Source organism: Schistocerca serialis, chromosome 7 (genome assembly GCF_023864345.2).
Source record: "Schistocerca serialis cubense isolate TAMUIC-IGC-003099 chromosome 7, iqSchSeri2.2, whole genome shotgun sequence".
NCBI classification, from domain to species: Eukaryota; Metazoa; Arthropoda; class Insecta; order Orthoptera; family Acrididae; genus Schistocerca; species Schistocerca serialis.
In genome coordinates, this window is record NC_064644.1 from 182,259,167 (window position 1) to 182,278,246 (window position 19,080).

General features: G+C 40.5%; 1 protein-coding gene across 4 annotated transcripts in view; it reads left to right on the forward strand.

The window, feature by feature from the left end:
* Positions 1-8,803: 8,803 nt before the first annotated feature.
* Positions 8,804-19,080, forward strand: part of LOC126412880 (importin-11) — a 171,303-nt gene continuing 161,026 nt past the window's right edge. The window contains exon 1 of one of the 4 annotated variants that reach the window (XM_050082767.1): positions 8,804-8,902. The gene's annotated coding sequence lies outside the window, so the exon portion shown is untranslated. Of the gene's footprint in view, positions 8,903-8,967; positions 9,125-11,089; positions 11,113-19,080 lie in introns of those variants that run through there. The other 3 variants (XM_050082766.1, XM_050082769.1, XM_050082768.1) reach the window with 3 other exon arrangements.

The following is a 19,080-nucleotide window of genomic DNA, read 5'->3' on the forward strand; positions in this document are numbered from 1 at the left end:
CGCCACAGGCCGTACATTATGAGCAGGTGTCTGATCGGGGGAAGGAAGAAGGTGCTTAAAACATCAATGTAGGCCTGTGCTGTGATAGTGCCGTGCAAAACAACAACGGTTGCATGCCCCCTCCATGAAAAACACGACCACACCACAACACCACCGCCACCGAATTTTACTGTTGGCACTATACATGCTGGCAGATAACGTTCACTGGGAATTCATCATACCCACACCGTGCCATTGGATCACCACATTCTGTATCGTGATTCACCACCACCACCGAATTTTACTGTTGGCACTATACATGCTGGCAGATAACGTTCACTGGGAATTCGCCATACCCACACCGTGCCATCGGATCACCACAAACTGTATCGTGATTCACCACCGCCACCGAATTTTACTGTTGGCACTATACATGCTGGCAGATAACGTTCACTGGGAATTCGCCATACCCACACCATGCCATCGGATCACCACATTCTGTATCGTGATTCACCACCGCCACCGAATTTTACTGTTGGCACTACACATGCTGGCAGACAACGTTCACTGGGAATTCGCCATACCCACACCGTGCCATCGGATCACCACATTCTGTATCGTGATTCGTCACTCCACACAATGTTTTTCCACTATTCACTCGTCCAATGTTTATGCTCCTTACACCACGCGAAGCGTCGTTTCGCATTTACCAGCGTCATGTGTGGCTTATGAGCAGCCGCTCGGCCATGAAATCCAAGTTTTCTCAGCTCCCGCCTAGTTCTCATAGTACTTGCAGTGAATCCTGATGCGGTTTGAAATTGCGGCATGATGGTCTGGATAGATGTCTGCCTAGTACACATTACGACCCTCTTCAACCGTCGGCGGTCTCTATCAGTCAACAGACGAGGTCGGCCTGTACGCTTTTGTGCTGTACGTGTCCCTTCATGTTCCCACTTCACTATCACATCGGAAACAGTGGACCTAGGGATGTTTAGGAGTGTGTAAATCTAGGGTATAGACGTATGTCATAAGTGACACCCAATCACCTGACCACGTTCGAAGTCCGTGAGTTCCGCGGATTGCCCCATTCTGTTCTCTCACGGTGTCTAATGACTACTGAGGTCGCTGATATGGAGTACCTGGCAGCAGGTGGCAGCACAGTGCACCAAATATGAAAAACGTTTGTTTTTGGGGGTGTCCGGATACTTTTGATCACGTAGTGTAGCAGTCAGATCTTCAGATGTGTGAAGGCCTCCTAATATACACAAATAGCCTCGTCTTAACTCCTAGTCTGTGACGTATCCAGAGCTTCAACCAATAACAGAGCGTTTTAAATCACATGACCAAATCCTGATATTTTAATGATTTTAAAGCTTTAATTACAAAAGATAAGAGATATTTTGTGAGAATATTAACCGTAAACGTGATGTGAATGTTGTAATCACTCCAAATAGTAACAATCCGAACCATATTTTTAACATAGGAAAATGGCCTATTGACGAAGGCAGTACGAGTTTATCGCGGCGCTCGCGAATTTTCCAAATTTCACAGTATATCACAATAAAAACGGGTATTGGTGCACTCTATGAAAGACTGTTTAGAAGCGTCGCTAACAGTAAAATAATCGAGTGTAGAATATCAAATCGGTACACTAATCTTGCACATGCGGTCTCAAACGAAGGGAAATTCTGAAGTAGGCTTTTACATATAAATGAACGTGCGAGTTGCACATACACAGGGTGGACAGAAACAGTCTGAAACGTTTGTACGGGTGTTGCAAGGTAGGTTATGCCGATAAATAATTGTTAAGGAAAAATCGACATGTTGTGCCATTTTCGAATTAATCAGCATTGAGTTAGCCAATCAGGCTGTTGCGCTAGCAAATTCAAGCGGCCCCGCAGATACTATTAGTGTCAGTTGTTCTCACAGCGTAGTTCAGGGTTTCTTAAACTTTTCGCAACCCCCTCCCCTTTCTGGAATATAGGTTATTTTGGCCCTCCTATTTTGCTTTCCTTCCTCAGCACTTCCCATACTAGGCATAAAAGCAGACCACAATGTCTGTTTACTTCTATCCAATTACTGCAGCTATCAGTTACAATAACGATACCAAAAATTGCAGGATTAAACTTATTTATGCTCTTTTGAAAATTATGTGAACAGTAGGCCTATTCTCGTTCAAAACTGTCGTTCTCTAATTTCATTATATAATTACATGAGAAGTAGGGTATTTTTTAGAGCTTTCGAATTCTTATAAAACTACATTTTTGTAACTTACCTGTACAAGCGTCTTGGATAACATATCTTGAAGTAAATAAGCGTTTCTGGTTAGCAGTTACTGCCAAAGAATAGATCACCCCGACTTTCAATGTTTGTCAACGCAAATTAACGTGCATTCTAAAGAATTTTTGAAAGTTACCATTGTCCTGTGCATAACCTAATTTGTAGTAAATCAGCATTTGCGATTTCGTTACTGTAGCAGACATTGGAACTAACATATCATGTAACATCTAGAGTGAGATTTTCACTCTGCAGCGGAGTATGCGCTGATATGTAACTTCCTGGCAGATTACAACTGTGTGCCCGACAGACACTCGAACTCAGGATCTTTGCCTTTCGCGGGCAAGTGCTCTACCAACTGAGCTACCCAAGCACGACTCACGCCCCGTCCTCACAGCTTTACTTCTGCCAGTACCTCGTCTCCTACCTTCCAAACTTTACAGAAGCTCTCCTGCGAGCCTTGCAGAACTAACACTCCTGAAAGAAAGGATATTGTGGAGTCATGGCTTAGCCACAGCCTGGAGGATGTTTCCAGAATGAGATTTTCACTCTGCAGCGGAGTGTGCGCTGATATGAAACTTCTTGGCAGCTGTGAGGATGGGGCGTGAGTCGTGCTTGGGTAGCTCAGTTGGTAGTGCACTTGCCTGCGAAAGGCAAAGGTCCCGAGTTCGACTCTCAGTCTGGCACACGGTTTAAATCTCCCAGGAAGTTTCATGTTACATCCAGTTTTCCCTTAAAGATGAGTGTATATTATCTACATTTATGGTAAATTAATTCTATTTTCGAATTTGCTAACAACTGTAACGAACCTCAAATGTCTTAGGGAACTAGTCATTATTACCACAGATTTTTCTGTTGCCTTAACAGAGATCTCTTTTTATGTATTTGCTTCAATTCTTAAAGAGAATTAGTAATTTCTTAGTTCAACTGACTAAAAGATAAGCTGCAAGCACACTTTGAAGTTTTTTGTTCACTGCATTGCACCAGCCAAAATGCAGCCCCACTGTGAATGCTGTTCTCGAACACAGGATAAGTTGGTTGGCGTTCGTAAGCAGCTGGAAATCGGCCTTACTACTGTCAAACGATTGGCAGCTGCTGCAAATCGGTGTGATGGAAGGGCGCCTGAGAGTCACGTACCTGTCGTACCAGTATCTCTCCTGTGGATGCCATCTCCTCTGCAGAAAGTACTTAATCTCTCACTACCGTGGATGGTATGTCAATAGTAGATCTAGGCGCTCAGTACAAGGTGGGCAGGGACCTGGGAGGACTCAGGGTGATCCCACCAACCAAAAAATTCGAGATGCTGTCTTTCATTGAAATTGAAAATGAGACTCAATTCATCAGTTTTGGGATAACCCTTTTTGTCCGGCGTCAAGAGCAGGCAAATGCAAAAGGATAGGGGTCTATTAGTCATCAGCATTTCAGACATATGGCAAATGATGGTACCCCTTAGGGAAATGGCAGCAAGGGACAGGAAAGGACACCATATGAACTCAGTGTGTATGCCTGGGGGGCCTCATTCAACATGAAGAGGCTATATCGGTAGCCATTGAGGAAACGATGCAACCAATCACAGACTGTGGTTCACATTGGAACAAATGACGCCTTTCGTCTGGCCTCCGATCTCATACTTGGATAACTCCAGTGGCTAGCAGAGAAGATTGAGAAGACCAGCCTTTCGCACTGAGTTTCAACAAAGCTCACAGTTTTCAGTATTGACCCTAGAACCGACCGTGGCTCCTTGGTTCCGAATCGAGTGGAAGGACTGAACTAGAGACTTCGAAAGTTCTATGACAAGTCTGGCTGCGACTTAATGGACATGCGCCTTAGGACTGAGAACTGCAGGGTCCCCCTAAATGGGTCAGGAGTGCACTACAAGTCAAAGGCCACTACGCAGGTAGCTGACTGTGTGAGGGGTGCATATAAGGGTGGGTTTATTTATTTATTTATTTATTTATTTTTAGATTAGGTGACTCTCCATCAAATCCAGATAACTATAGCTCTAGGAAACCCGGAAGTAGAAATGCTTCCCACAGGTGAGAGACTTTAAAATCCCAGTGGTTAACTGCTGAAACACTTGCAACAAAGTGCTAGAATTCGAAGTGCTCCTGAAAAGCAGTGGAGCTCACATTATACCAGGTACAGAAAGCTGGTTGATACCTGAAATTAATAGCAGTGAGATTTTTGTGGAAAATATACCTGTATGTTGAAACGATAGGCTAGTGGGAAATGTAGGTGGTGTGTTTGTCGCAGTACACAAGAAATTCAAATCCATCGACGTAGAAATTGAAGATGCATTTGAGATTGTTTTGGCAAGCGTCAGTATCAGGGCTGGATATAAAATGGTAACTGGATCCTTCTGTCACCCACCAGACTCATCTCCTGATGTAACCGAAAACTTTAGAGACAACCTCACCTGGCTTGTAAGTAAGTTCCCCAATCATATTGGAATCATCGTCAGAGACTTAATCATCCAACAATTAACTGTAAAAATTACAGTTTTCTTAGTGGTGGGCGTGATAAGATACCCTGTGAAACATTATTACTATATGCCTTCTCTGAAAAATACCTAGAACAAATAGTTCTGAACCCCGCTCACGATGGAAATATGTTGGATCTAATGGCAACAAACAGACTTGACGTCTTTGAGGATGTCCTTATCGAAACTGGTTTCAGTGACAATGATGTGGTTGTGACAACAATGATTACCAAAGTACAAAGGACAACTAAAACTAGCAGAAAGATATATATGTTCTGTAAACTAGACAAAAGAATCAGTAGTGTCATACCTCAATGAGGAACTAGGAACTTTCAGCATAGGGCAGGGGCATGTAGAGGAGCTATGGCTCAAGTTTAAAAAAAACAGTTGACTGTGCACTGGATAGATATGTTCCCAGTAGAACAGTTCATAATGGGAGGAACGCTCCATGGTATACAGTCATTGTAAAGAAACTTCTAAGGAAACAGAGACTACAGCATAACACGTGTAAAACAAGGCATAGGGCTATGACAGAGAGATGCTGAATGAAATACGTTTGGCTGTCAAGAGAACAATGCGTGAAACCTTCAACGACTGCTGTAGCAGATTACTGTCAAATGATCTTTCACAAAACACAAAGAAATTCTGGTCCTCTGTAAAGGCTGTTAATGGCGCCAAAGTTAGGGTCCCATCCCTAGCGAATGAGACAGAAACTGAAATAGAGGGTAGCAATGCAAAAGCTGAAATACTTAACTCTGTTTTCAAATGTTCCTTTAAAAAGGAAACTCCAGGTGAATTGCCCCAGTTTAATTCTCGTACCACCAAAAAGATGAGTGGTGGTGAGAAACAGCTGAAATCGATAAATTGAACAGAGCCCCAGGATCCGATGGAATCCCTATCAGATTCTATACCGAATTCGCAGGTGGGTTAGCCCCTCTTCTCAGTACAATCTGTTATAGATCCCTCAAACAAAAAACAGTGCCCAGTAGTTGGAAGGAGGCAGAGGTCACACCTGTGTACAAGAAGGGTAATAGAAGTGATCCACAAAACTACCACCAGTATCCTTGACATCGATTTGATGATCACAAAAAATATTTTGAGCTCAAACATAATGAGGTATCAGAACAGAAAGAATGGCCTCCAACAGGCCAATCAGCATGGATTCCAAAAATATCGATTATGTGAAACCAAATTTGCACTTTTCTCACGTGACATACTGAAAGGTTTGGATCAAGGCAGTTGGGAAGGTGCAGTCTTTCTTGATGTCCAAAAATCATATGACACAGGACCACACCTATGCTTATTGTCAAAATGCTATCATGCGGGGTATCAAGTTAAATTTGTCACTGAATTGAGGACTTTTTGGCAGGGAGGACGCAAGATGTTATCTTTGATGGAGAGCCATCATAAGATGTGGAAGTAATTTCGGGTATGCACGAGGAGGTGTGTTGGGACCCTCACTGTTCATGTTGTATATAAGTGATTTAAGACGAAATTAATTGTGTATTAATGACCTTGAAGAAAATATTAATAATAACCTCAGACGTTTTGCAGATGATGCAGTTATCTATCATGAAATACTGTCTTAAAGAAACTGTTTAAATATTCAGTCAGATCTTGATAAGATTTCAGAGCAGTGCGAAGTATGACAACTTGTTTTAAATGTTCAGAAATGTACAACTGTGCACTACACAAAACTAAAAAACACAGTATACTATGACTATAATATCAATCATTCACATTCCAAATCGGCCAACTCGTACAAATATCTGAGGTTAACACTTTGTAGGGATATGAAATGGAATGATAACATACGCTCAGTTGTGGGTAAAGTAAATGGTAGGCTTCGGTTTATTGGTAGAATACATGGGAAGTGCAATCTGTCTAGAAAGAAGATTGCTTGCAAATCACTCATGCGATCCATTCTAGCATATTGGGACCCATACCACGTAAGACTAACGGGGATATTGGACATATCGTTATTCAACCCAAAGGAGAGCATCGCAGAGGTACTGAAGGAACTGAATTGGAACGCTCTTGAAGATAGACGCAAATTATCCCATGAAATTCTATTAACAAAGTTTCAAGAACCAGCTCTAAATGATGACTCTAGGAATGTACTACCACCTGCTATGCATCGCTCACACAGGGATCATGAGGACTAGATTAAAACTGAGCCATTCAAACAACCATTCTTCCCACACTCAATACTTGAACAGAAGGGAAGAGCGTAGATATGGCACTGAAAACTGCACAGCTCAAACTTAAACACTTCTTCCGTTACTTGGATGACACATTCGGTATGTGGGAACATGGCAGAGAGGCCTTGAATGGGACCCTGGACCACCTGAACAGAGTCAATCAAAATGTACAGTTCGTGATGGTGCTAGAACAGCATGTATATCTTCCATTTTTGGACTTTCTAATAAGAAGAAAAGCAGATGGCACCCTAGAACATGCGGTCTACAGAAAGAATCCTGACACAGATGCATACCTTCAAGCAACGAGCTGTCGTCATCTGGTGCAACAGTACAAAGTTCTAACGACTCTCGTAACAGGGTACATACCACTTGTGTCAAAGACAGCCTCCCAGCCAGCGGCAACGCTTACGGATGTGTTTCACCAAAATGGGTACAGAAAAGTGCAGATTACACGCATATTGAACAAATGGATGAGATAGCCATCCGCAAAGAAGAGGAAGACAAAGAGGAAAGGAAACTCTCTTTTATACCCTACATTGGCCCCCTTCAGCCAAAATTGCGAGGGTTCTCGGTGAAAACAACATCAAGGCCATCTTTTGGCCACCACGCAAACCTAAAGATATGCTTGGCTTGGTAAAGGTCAAACTATAATTCTGCAAATATCTGATACAGTACTCCTTGCAAGTGTGGCTGCCACTACATTAGGCACACATACTGCTGCATCTCACAACGCTGCGTGGAACTCATTAGATGTGTACGTGTGAGGCATAACGATAAATCAGCAGCGGCAGGATACGGCCTCAACGAGGGATATACGTTCGAATTTGAGAAAACAAAGATGTTGTGACGAGCTTCTTAAAAAAATCAAACACCCCATGACAATCTCATCAACAGGAATGAAGGCTACCAGCTAAGTTCAGCGTGGAAGCCTGCACTATCAGCTACATACGCCAAAAACGCCCCCAGCAGCTGATGCTGCACAACTTGGGCAAGACTGAAAGGCGATACGAACACCCCACCCCCCACCTCCATCCTTTCCCACCATAAGTCGCCGAACGCCACGGCTGGAGGAAGGGTTGAGGAAAAACGGCCACAGTTCGAGAATATGGACGGATGATGTAAGTATAGGATACACGCGCCGTCTCTACACTTCAACAGAAGATGACGAGAATGATACTCATCGAAAAGTCGCGGGATTTCGACGCAACCACCCGCAAGGAGGCCCGAGATTATTTCGTCAGCAGCTTATACAAAATTTACATTTACGTTAACATAAGATTATATCTCTTAATATACATTATGACTGAGCTTTAAAATTTTGTCAGTAATTATATTAAATATTGAAAATCAAATTTTTTTTGCCCCAGAAGCCGTCAGATAGACAACCTACAGTTGGACCCGTGCGCCGTGAACCATGAACAGGGTTAGCCCTTTACTAATATAGATTATTTGTTTCTTTGTACTTGCTTCATGTATTATAACAGGCAAAGCGTGATGAATTACTGTCGTGTGAAAAAAGCGCAAGAGGGAAGCGAAGACGGCAATGTTGTTCTCAGGACTCAAAGACAAGAGCTTACAAGCGATCAAAGACTTTGCTGTAGGATCCGGATTGTTTATATTTGAAACACTGATTGTAAGAAATTCGAATACGAACTTTTTTGTAGGCACGATCGAAAAATAATTCATTACCTGGTTTTTTCCTATGTTTTTCACGTAATCGTTCAGTGTTGGCTACAATGTACGCGAATGCAACGTACAGTCAATCAAATGACAAAATCTGAATAAATAGAGATAACAGAGAGAAATATATTCGTAATTTGAAAAACTATTCCATAATTTCATGGATTCTATCAAGCTTTTGTAAATCGCTGCATATGCATCTGTCCAACATTCCAATATTTATACGTTGGCAGGAGTTCTAACCACCGAAAACAAATGAGCCGCGAGTAACTTCACTGCGCAAGAGGTAAACCTTGTGTTATGTATGAAGTGCATGTGATCTAGTAATGTAAATTAACTTTTGTTAGAAATATAACATGATTGATCGTGTAATTTGCAAATTATTAAAATAGTAGGTTTTTCTGTACACATACTTAATTACCTTTTCAAAAGGTCTTCGTAATGAAGCTTTTTAGGCGTAAAACTTACTTGATCCTTTGCCGGTGCGGTTATTGAATTTTGGTGGCACGTAAGTAATGTATAGTATTGTCATTGCAGATAGGTTCGCCCACACTAAAGAGGAGCTATCATTTAGTTTGTTGTGTCCCTTACGGCTTCGCTAACACGGATTTTTTTAGCCTATATTGAACTCAACTCTCGTCGAGTGACTGTTCAGTTCAGGATAAAGGGTTATGCACGGGCAACCAGCCCAAGGTGTCAGCCGAGAGATGACCTCTTGTGTTTTATCTGCAGCATTTGCGTGAGTTGTGATGTATTGTTCCACATACTTTTCAGCCGTGTAAGACAAAAATTTTAAATTATCGATGTAATAGCTAATTTAAATAGTGTGTCCAGTGAAGAATTTTTAATGGAAACTGGAACTTGAAAAGAGTTGAAATATGCCGTAGCGTCTTGTGTCACGTCATTTGTATCGTGATTTTGACGAACTATCCCCTTACTGGAATAAATGGATACAAAATTAATACCATTGATATGAACAGTAAATATTACTCGCTTGGTGATTATGCTTCTCTTCTGTTTAGGGGTTTTATATATATATATGTATATGCTTCTCGTGAGTATATTTGCATCCCTTGTTGCCCCTTTGTGTTGAAAGCGCATTTGTAGCATTGACAATAAATTGTTGAAAACAAGAAATGCGATCTTTTTAACCAAATGAGTCGAAGAGATTGAAAAATCTACAGAAACATTTAGCTCAGATTGTATACAAACACATGTCAGACTTATACTCCCGAATCCCGTCGTTTATACCGTTCGAAGAACATTTTACTATATCACTTCTATAATGAAATCATTTTTTATTTGTACCTCACTTCCAGATATGTAGTATTCAGTAGCTACTGGAATAACTGTTTTGTTATGCAGGTTTAAGCTGGTGGAAGGATGTGTAATGTTATTAGGTATTTCACTCAAAGATAAGTGTTTTTGTTCATGTCCAGGTGATAGATAATAAAACAGTTGTAATCATTAGTGGTTTGTGAATATTAATTTGGAAAAATTTGTGATTACACAAGTGTATAGAATGATTGGTATGTAGTCATATATCCACCAAATTTAATATTTTTCCATAACCAATTCACCCATTCTCCACTGTTGGTAGATACCATTAATTAATGATCCATGAATCGAGACACATAATTAGCAAAACTGTTTGTTTACTTATGGCATTCCATAAGTCTCCACATTAGACTTCTTCCATCATTGTGATGGTCAAGGTGATCATTGTCAGCAATGCTCAACGTTTGTAGCAAACTACAGATTCAACTGTTGTGACTCCTTGCACAGAAGGGCAGAATTAAACATGCTCGTGAGTCCTGACGCTAATTAGTCACTTCCACTAGTGTTTCTGTTGCTTATGGATAAATGTGTGTTTTCATCTCCTCCTCCAGTTGATGTAGCTCTCCACAAAAGTCTGTCCAGCTTGACTCCTATCACCCCCGCATAAGTATCACCATTTACTCTGAAATTTTTACTACACACCCTTCTCTCCATTACCAAATTAGCACAACTAGTTTTTAATGCCTCTGGAAGTGTCACATCAGTGTCAAGTTGTTCCATAAGTATCTTTTCTCCTTTATTCAGAATTTGATTTGAATTATTTATTCATCCAGGGTTCATCTTACAAGTATTTATAGGATTTGTCATAATAGTGCCATGAAAATAAATAGCTCAAAATATACGCAAACACAGAATAGATAAGTATAGTTTTTTGAGGTCATCATCGCAAATTACTATAGAATTCACAGTATGCCCAGTTTCAGCTTAGTGTTATCAACAGACCTGTTACAAAAAGAACTAAGGTAACAATAATAGTTTCAGTAAGCAGAAAAAAGGCCAATTTTACAGATGGAATGTGGGAGTACATGATAGTGATAACATGACATTAGCAGTAATCAAAACTTACCATTAAGTGCATTCTTATAATGAGTATCAATATCAAATTCTCTGTATCCACAGTTACGTGAACAAGTGCAAGCAATGGCCTGCAGGTGCCCTGTACGTATGCACATGCACTATAGCCCTCTAGGGTCGACAGAAGTGTCCGATCCCACGCGTCGGCTTTGACCCGTGACGTAAGGGTGTTGTCGTGTGTGACGTCATGACGGCGCGGAGTTTGGTTTGAGTGTGGCTGTCTCCAGTTCTGTTTTATCTTATTTTATTTACTTTTCTGATCTGTTCGTTCTATCTCGTGAGATTTTTTTTTTTTTTTTTAATTTAAAAACACTGAGGCCTATTACTTATTTTAATTATCTGTTTCCTCGAATTTCTGTTTTAGTTTATTATATTTATCTTTCTGATCTGTTTGTTCTATCCCGTGAGATTTTTTCTTTTTTTGTTTTTTTAAAGACAAAAACCACGAATCAGCTACTGAAGCATCTTTATCTTCTATGGGTTGCAGGGGTTACGACCCCTGGGGAGGTGGGTGGGTATTCATGCATGGCTGTCTTCACTTACACGTTGTAGCTACGCAAGGCGTCTAAATTTGTTTATATTTAGTTTGCCCCCCACCCAAAACACCCCATTTCCCGCGCTTGTCCTGTTAGTGTCATTAGGCTTCTTGTGGAAAGTGTGTGTGTTTGTTTTTGTTTCCGCCATATTTGTGACATCATGGGTCAAAGCAGACGGGTGGGATCGGACGCTTCCGTATTTCCGCCCTCTACTAGCTACAGCTCGTTTGCACAAGTATAGGATGGCGTAAGGCCGTTGCCAACGTTTGGTCGTGTATGTGAGTGTACAAAGCATTTCATGCTACTAGGCTACTTCAGAATACTCATCCTGGCACATCAGCCATTTTGTTGTTATCCTGTACTCTTATATGCTTTCTGTAAACATGGCCTTCAGCCAACTGAACCTATAATTGTTATAGCAGTGCTTTTGTTTCCTGTTTTGTAACAGTTCTGACAACGGCAGTAAACCAAAGGTGCTGTATTGTGAATTATATGATAATGTATGATGAAGATGAGCAGCCATGAATAAAATGCTAAATATGATGGTGGACCTGTTTGTAGAAATTTATGCCCTCATTTGGTATATTTTCTTCTTGATGTAATTCAGTACCTATTCATCTGATTGTCTACGTTGTAAAAAAAAAAAAAAAGAGAGAAAGAAAAGAAAATGAGCAGTACAAGCTTAGGGAGAAGTTTGATTACGATAGTTTAGTTGATTAAGGTAGTGAATTCATTTGCAGAAACACTGAATGGTCTAACGATTTCACTTGTTTCAAGAGTAGTTAATAATGCAAACTGAATAAGGATTATTTGGTCAAATCACACTGTGAACCTTTGTCTCACAGGTGTTTTCCCACATGCAAAACACAAATTTAGTGGAAACTACATAACTAAAACGTAATTACAAAATGTACCGTCAGGAGTTTAGGTACCTATATAATTATTTAACTTATTATAGAAATTTCATTTTTTATTTTTTTTAGGTGGATTACTTGATACTGCATTTAAAAGAGAGATATTTAAGGAAACTGCTACAAAGTCGAGGACTGTTTATAACATATAGGAGGAATTGTTCAGTAATCAGGGATGCAAAAGGAATATGATCATTCAAAGCAAAATAGACTAGTAAACAAGGGCTCTAAAATGCATACCTTAAGAGCTGTGAGCACTTCTTAATCTTTGATACATCCTGTGAAACAAATCTCTCCTACTGCTAGCTGCTTGCTGTCCATATTTTGGAAGGAGATAGTATGGACCAAACCAAGAAAAAGTTGTCTAGTAAACATGGATTCAAAAATTCCTTCCATAAGAGCGATGAGCATTTGTTCAGTCGAACAGACCTGTTCCACAGTATCTAAGGTGAAGAAGTGCTTGTAATCCATAAGGTATGCACTTCAGAGTCCATTTTTACAGGCCAATTTTTTTCTTGTTTTGCGCCGTACTACCACCTCTAAAAATATGGAAGGATAAGTGTTTGCAGTAGAAGAGATTTGTTTCACAATATGGAAGATGAATTAGTGCTCATAGCTGTTAAGGCATGCGTTTTAGAGGCTGTGTGTGCTAAACTTTTTGCTTCGCTTGATCATTGCTATCATGTCTGGTCTGTGAATATTGACCAGTCTTCTTGGAGCACTCTGTATATATCTCTCTCTCTCTCTCACACACACACACACACACACACACACACACACACACACACACACTCTCTCTGGAAGAGACTACCTTTTGGGATCAAAGAAAAGGAAGAGATTCGATTTTGTGGATCTCGGATTAACGGAGTGACAGCAAGAGGGATGGGAGTGAAATAACAATAGCAGACAAATAGAAAAGAGGCAGTGTAAAAGTTGGACATAGAAGATTATTGACTAAAAGGAAAACTGTAGTTGAAAGGTAAATAGGCAGCTGTTGGGGAAAATGAAAAAGTCTGTAAATATACAAGGAAAGTCTTTGCATCAGGCACCTGGGAGGACGGGGGTGGGGAGGAGGGGGTGATAGATCGGAACAACTTTCATTGGAGACAAAATATTCACTGGCACTTCTCGGTGACGCTAGGCATCCTTTTGTATAGGTTATGCCCCTGAGAGACAGTTGGGTGTAGCAGTGTGCGTAAGCCTTAATTGTTGCCTACAATCCAGTCACCTGCTTCATATGAAACGGGATACACCCGGTAAAATTAAATAAAAAGCTCTCGGTTTACTTGCCGCGTCAAATTTGGATAAAATCCCAAGCTTTCAATGTCTACTTCCGTCATCTTCATCAGGGGTAAAACTAACTGTCGTGGGTTGGTGAGGTTTCCACTTTTATAAGCAGTGGACGGCTTCTAATTGGCTGGATGACTTCACGGTGAAAACAGCGTGTACGGAGGTGACAGCCTCTTATGTCCCTAGATTAAGTTTGCACACTTTATCCAACATTGCTTGCAGCGCCATTCATCACAACAGGCGGAGAACTGCGAGGAATGTTAGAAGTCTCCCTCTGCGCTCTTTCTTTATCAACTGCACGCTTCCATGCATTGCTGAGTGCATAACCGGAGTCTCTGTTGAAATTATTTTCACAGAGTCTAATTTCAACTGCTTCCCTGATGACAGAGTCCCAATAGTTTGAAGCGTGAGCAAGTAGTCTTGTTTCATTGAATAAAATCTTATGTTTATTTAATAAACTGTGCTGAGCCACCGCTGATTTTTCTAGATACCTGTATTTCAGGTGACGCTGATGTTCCACACAGTGATCGGCAACAGTTCTTATAGACTGGCCCACATAATTTTTGCCACACTCGCAAGGAATGCTGTAAATTCCTGGTACTCTCAGGGCAAGATTATCTTTCATGGGTCGCAACGTTTCCTGACATGACTGATGGCTCAGCCATGGGTTCACCACTGTCACCAGCCATAGCTAACTTTTTCATGGAGGATTTCGAAGAACGAGCGTTGAACAGTGCTCCCTTACGTCCATCCTGCTGCTTCAGGTATGTTGATGATACATTTTTAATCTGGCCACATGGCAATGAGGCACTGCAGCAGTTTGTTGATCATTTGAATGGTATACATCAGAACATAAGATTTACGGTGGAGGTGGAGAAGGATGGGAAGTTACCCTTCTTAGATGTGCTGGTGGAGTGAAAATCAGATAGATTTCTCATACATTTTGTGGACAGAAAACTGACGCATACAGATTTATATCCAAACGCACATAGTTTTCACCACCTAGCACAGAAGAGAGCTATGCTGAATACCTTGGTACACAGAGCAAGGACTATTTCGGACAAGGATCATCTCGGCTCCGAGATTAACCATCTGACGATGGTATGAAGAAAAAATGGATATTCTGATGGTGATATCAGATCTACTCTGGCGAAGAAACCTTGGAAGGACCCTGTTCGAACAGATCAAGAGGACCAACACACATTGCGCGGCTACCATTCTGCGGTGCAACGATCAGCAAGATCAGCAGAATCCTGAGCTGACAGGGAATCGGACGAGTTGTCTGGCCACCCAGAAAGGAAATATTGCAACCCGTGGAAGATAATTTCGGCCTGAGAGTACCGGGAATTTACAGCATTCCTTGCGAGTGTGGCAAAAATTATGTGGACCAGTCTATAAGAACTGTTGCCGATCACTGTGTGGAACATCAGTGTCACCTGAAATACAGGTATCAAGAAAAATCAGCGGTGGCTCAGCACAGTTTGTTAAATAAACATAAGATTTTATTCAATGAAAGAAGACTACCTCCTCACGCTTCAAACTATTGGGTCTCTGTCATCAGGGAAGCAGTTGAAATTAGACTCTGTGAAAATAATTTCAACTGAGACTCCAGCAATGCATGGAAGCGCGCAGTTGATAAAGAAAGAGTGCAGAGGGAGACTTCTTACATTCCTTGCAGTTCTCCGCCTGTTGCGATGGATGGCACTGCAAGCAATGCTGGATAAAGCTCGCAAACAAAATCTGTGGACATAGAGGCCACCACCTCCGTACGCACCATTTTCAACATGATGTCATCCAGCCAATGAGAAACTGTCCACTGCTTATAAAAGCGGAAACCTCACCGGCACAATACAGTTAGATGAAGATGACGGAGGTAGTCATTGAAAGCTTGGGATTTTATCCAAATTTGACGTGGCAAGTTAACCAAGAACTTTTTATGCAAGGACTCTGTCGCGACAGACTTCATAGTCATATCGATAAAATTAAAGTTTCTGATGTGATTGTAATATCTCTTCCTCCACTCATTCTTAAGGTTTCCTCATTGAAAATGACTCTTATCAATTTACTGGTGTAGTAATGTGGAGCACACCCTGCTAGTTTGCTGAAATCTTGTCGTCCCAGCACTGGTGAATACCAAAAGGCACCTGCGTTGGAGAGGAGGGTGTGTGACTGCTATGAAAGTCCCTTGAAAACTATACGAAACCTATATTTATCCATTTCATGATATCTGGAAGTTGTTTCAAATGTCAAAAAGTTTCCTACACCGTATTAGGCATTGCAGTGTGTTATATTTTTGGTGATTTCTAATTTTTGTCCGACTACTAATGTACTGTAAATGCCAAGGATTCAGATGAGGGAGCATAGTTTCCTAAATTATAAGCCTACTTTTGAAATGAATGCCATTCTACCGACTATTCTCCCTGCACCATTGAGAGTTGCTGTAACTCTGAAACACCCTACCAGATCTATTTTTTCCGTCTAGGATCATTTACTTGTAATCTTGTTCATTTTACTGTGACCATTCCAGCTGAAAAACTTATGCTGCACAACCTCATTCTAGTCTCGCAACTGTTATGAGTATCATAAGTGGGAGACCTATCTACAAGACAAATGTTGAACATTCATTCATTTTAGTATGATAATCACGAAGCTGTCACTAAGAATAAACAGAAGTCTCTTCTGGTAACTGACAAAGTTCTGTTAGAAAGAATACTTGGTATCATTATAGCTACCAACCATTCACTTTTTATCAGAATATGTACTGAAATGAAACTTACTGACAAATTAAAACTTTGTACTAAACATTGACTCAAATATGGACCCTTACCTTGCATGGGTGATGCCTGTTATTGCTCTCCCACTGCCTATCTTTTCTATCAGTTGCCTGCCCCATATCCTGTCCCACCCTCCATCATCTGATGGTAATATTTTTTCCTTTCCTCTTTTTTTTTTTTTTTTTTTTTTTTTTTTTTTTTTTTTTTTTTCAAAAATTGGCTGAGATTCCTTACACTTCTACTGTTAGTAGAATTTGTGTGTAAAGAAATTAAATTGAAATTTACCGCCAAGGTTTTAATGTGAGTTTTTTGTGCTCATAGGTAATCACGTTGCTGGTAAACCTTATAATACTCGTGCTGAATAAGACAGCCTTCTTTATTATAGTAAATCATACTGTATCTTGGACATGTTTGATGGAATTCCTTGTAAATATTCTGACAATCCATATGAAAGCACAGAGCTGTGTGCTTCTAATGGCTAACTGTAGACATTATTTGTCTGTATATGAGGTCATGAGTAAAGGAATTGTATAAATTGAATCATTGTTGGCATTGTCATATAATGCTGTTTTATAACAAACTGGAAAGTACGTATTTGTGCACTTTTTCTTTGTGAACTGACACTTGCTGACATTGTAACAAAGATAGCCTGGAGCATGAATAAGTATTTATCCTTGGAACAGTAAACACACACAGCATACATCACTGAAAATTTGTTCTGGTATGACCCTCGAAAGTGAGCTATGAGGACTTGCAACAGCAGTGAACAGTTTTAGGTAGAAACTTATTCAGCCAAACATAAGACAGTGAGACAGAATGCTCATATGGGTGTACACACTCCCAATGTATATTACTGATGGAAAAACGCTCTGGTCTCCAGCTGAGTGGAAGGGTTGATGAACAATGACATCTAAACAAGTTATACCCTCTTATGGCAAAAGTCAGGTGATGCCTAGTATGACAATCACCAAAATGTTACAGCATCTCAAAGCTTCCACCCACCTGGAAACCTTAAGTGTTTTGTCTACGTGTATATTATTACTTCAGTTTCAAATTCTTCCAATACTTACACAAAACAGTGTAGACAAATGATTTTCTCAAAGAGTTTATTAAACAACTAATGTAACTATTGTACACCACAAGTTAAAATTTTGTAATAGATTGTGGCTTGAGGCTTAGTACTTGCCTTTTCTAGGCAATTCATTGTGAGTTGTGCTGCTGAGTACATCTCACAGACTGACTCAAAGCTTCAACTTTTTCCTGGCTTCATACCTATCCCTTCCAAATTATGTAATTGTGTGAGCCAAGAATTGACAAGAAAAGGTTTGCGTAAGTTTTCTGGCTATTACTGAATATTGCAGTACCACCTATTGCCTCTTATCCATGGCGCCACACTTTACACATGTGAGCAGACAAATAATATGGACATCATTTAACTACAGAAATGACTTGAAACTAATGGGACAGCTGTGGGAATTTGGGGGTTGTAGATGAGGACAAACTAATTTTAGTGCTTTTGTAATTATGCAGACATACCAAAAGAAGCACAAATGCAAAAATCAAGTAAACAAAAGCTCAACAATCATCAAAACCTCATTAAAAAGATCTGAAAAAACTTGTATTGGGAACTTTACTTGACCTGTGTAACTCAAAAGAAATCTGTAATGCCGCAAACCCATGTCTATCTCCAAAAATAGGCACTGTAAAATTTACTTTGACATAAATAGTTGAAACGAAATCAAGAGTACCAAGAAACCAACAAAGGTCGCAAAATCTGGTATCAAACATCCTGGCAGATTAAAACTGTGTGCCGGACTGAGACACGAACTCGGGACCTTTGCCTTTCACAGGCACACAGGAAGTTTCATATCAGCGCACACTCCGCTGCAGAGTGAAAATCTCATTCTGGAAACATACCCCAGACTGTGGCTAAGCCATGTCTCCACAATATCCTTTCTTTCAGGAGTGCTAGTTCTGCAAGGTTCGCAGGAGAGCTTCTGTTAAGTTTGGAAGGTAGGAGACGAGGTACTGGCAGAAGTAAAGCTGTGAGGACAGGGCGTGAGTCATGCTCGGGTAGCTCAGTTGGTAGAGCACTTGCCCACGAAAGGCAAAGGTCCCGAGTTCAAGTCTCGGTCTGGCACACAGTTGTAATCTGCCAGGAAGTTTCATATCAGCGCACACTCCTCTGCAGAGTGAAAATCTCATTCTGGTATCAAACACTTCACTTGATCTATATGGCTAAAACAAAAGTCCATGTTAACACACTGTAAAGAATCGCCCATACTTAATGTCGATAATTTAATGTGAACAGTGTAGTAGATGCAACAAATTCCACAATACCCACCAATGACAGTCCAACATGATTATCGATAACTAACAATACAAACTAAAAATTCATTAAAATTGCATTACCAGTATTTTTAAAATACAAGAGACATTCAATTTTGCACATAAACTCTCACATCCTATAAACTATGAAAACAAAACAAAAAAGAACCATACTTACCAACCAAATTCAGCTGACATACAAATCTGGCCTGT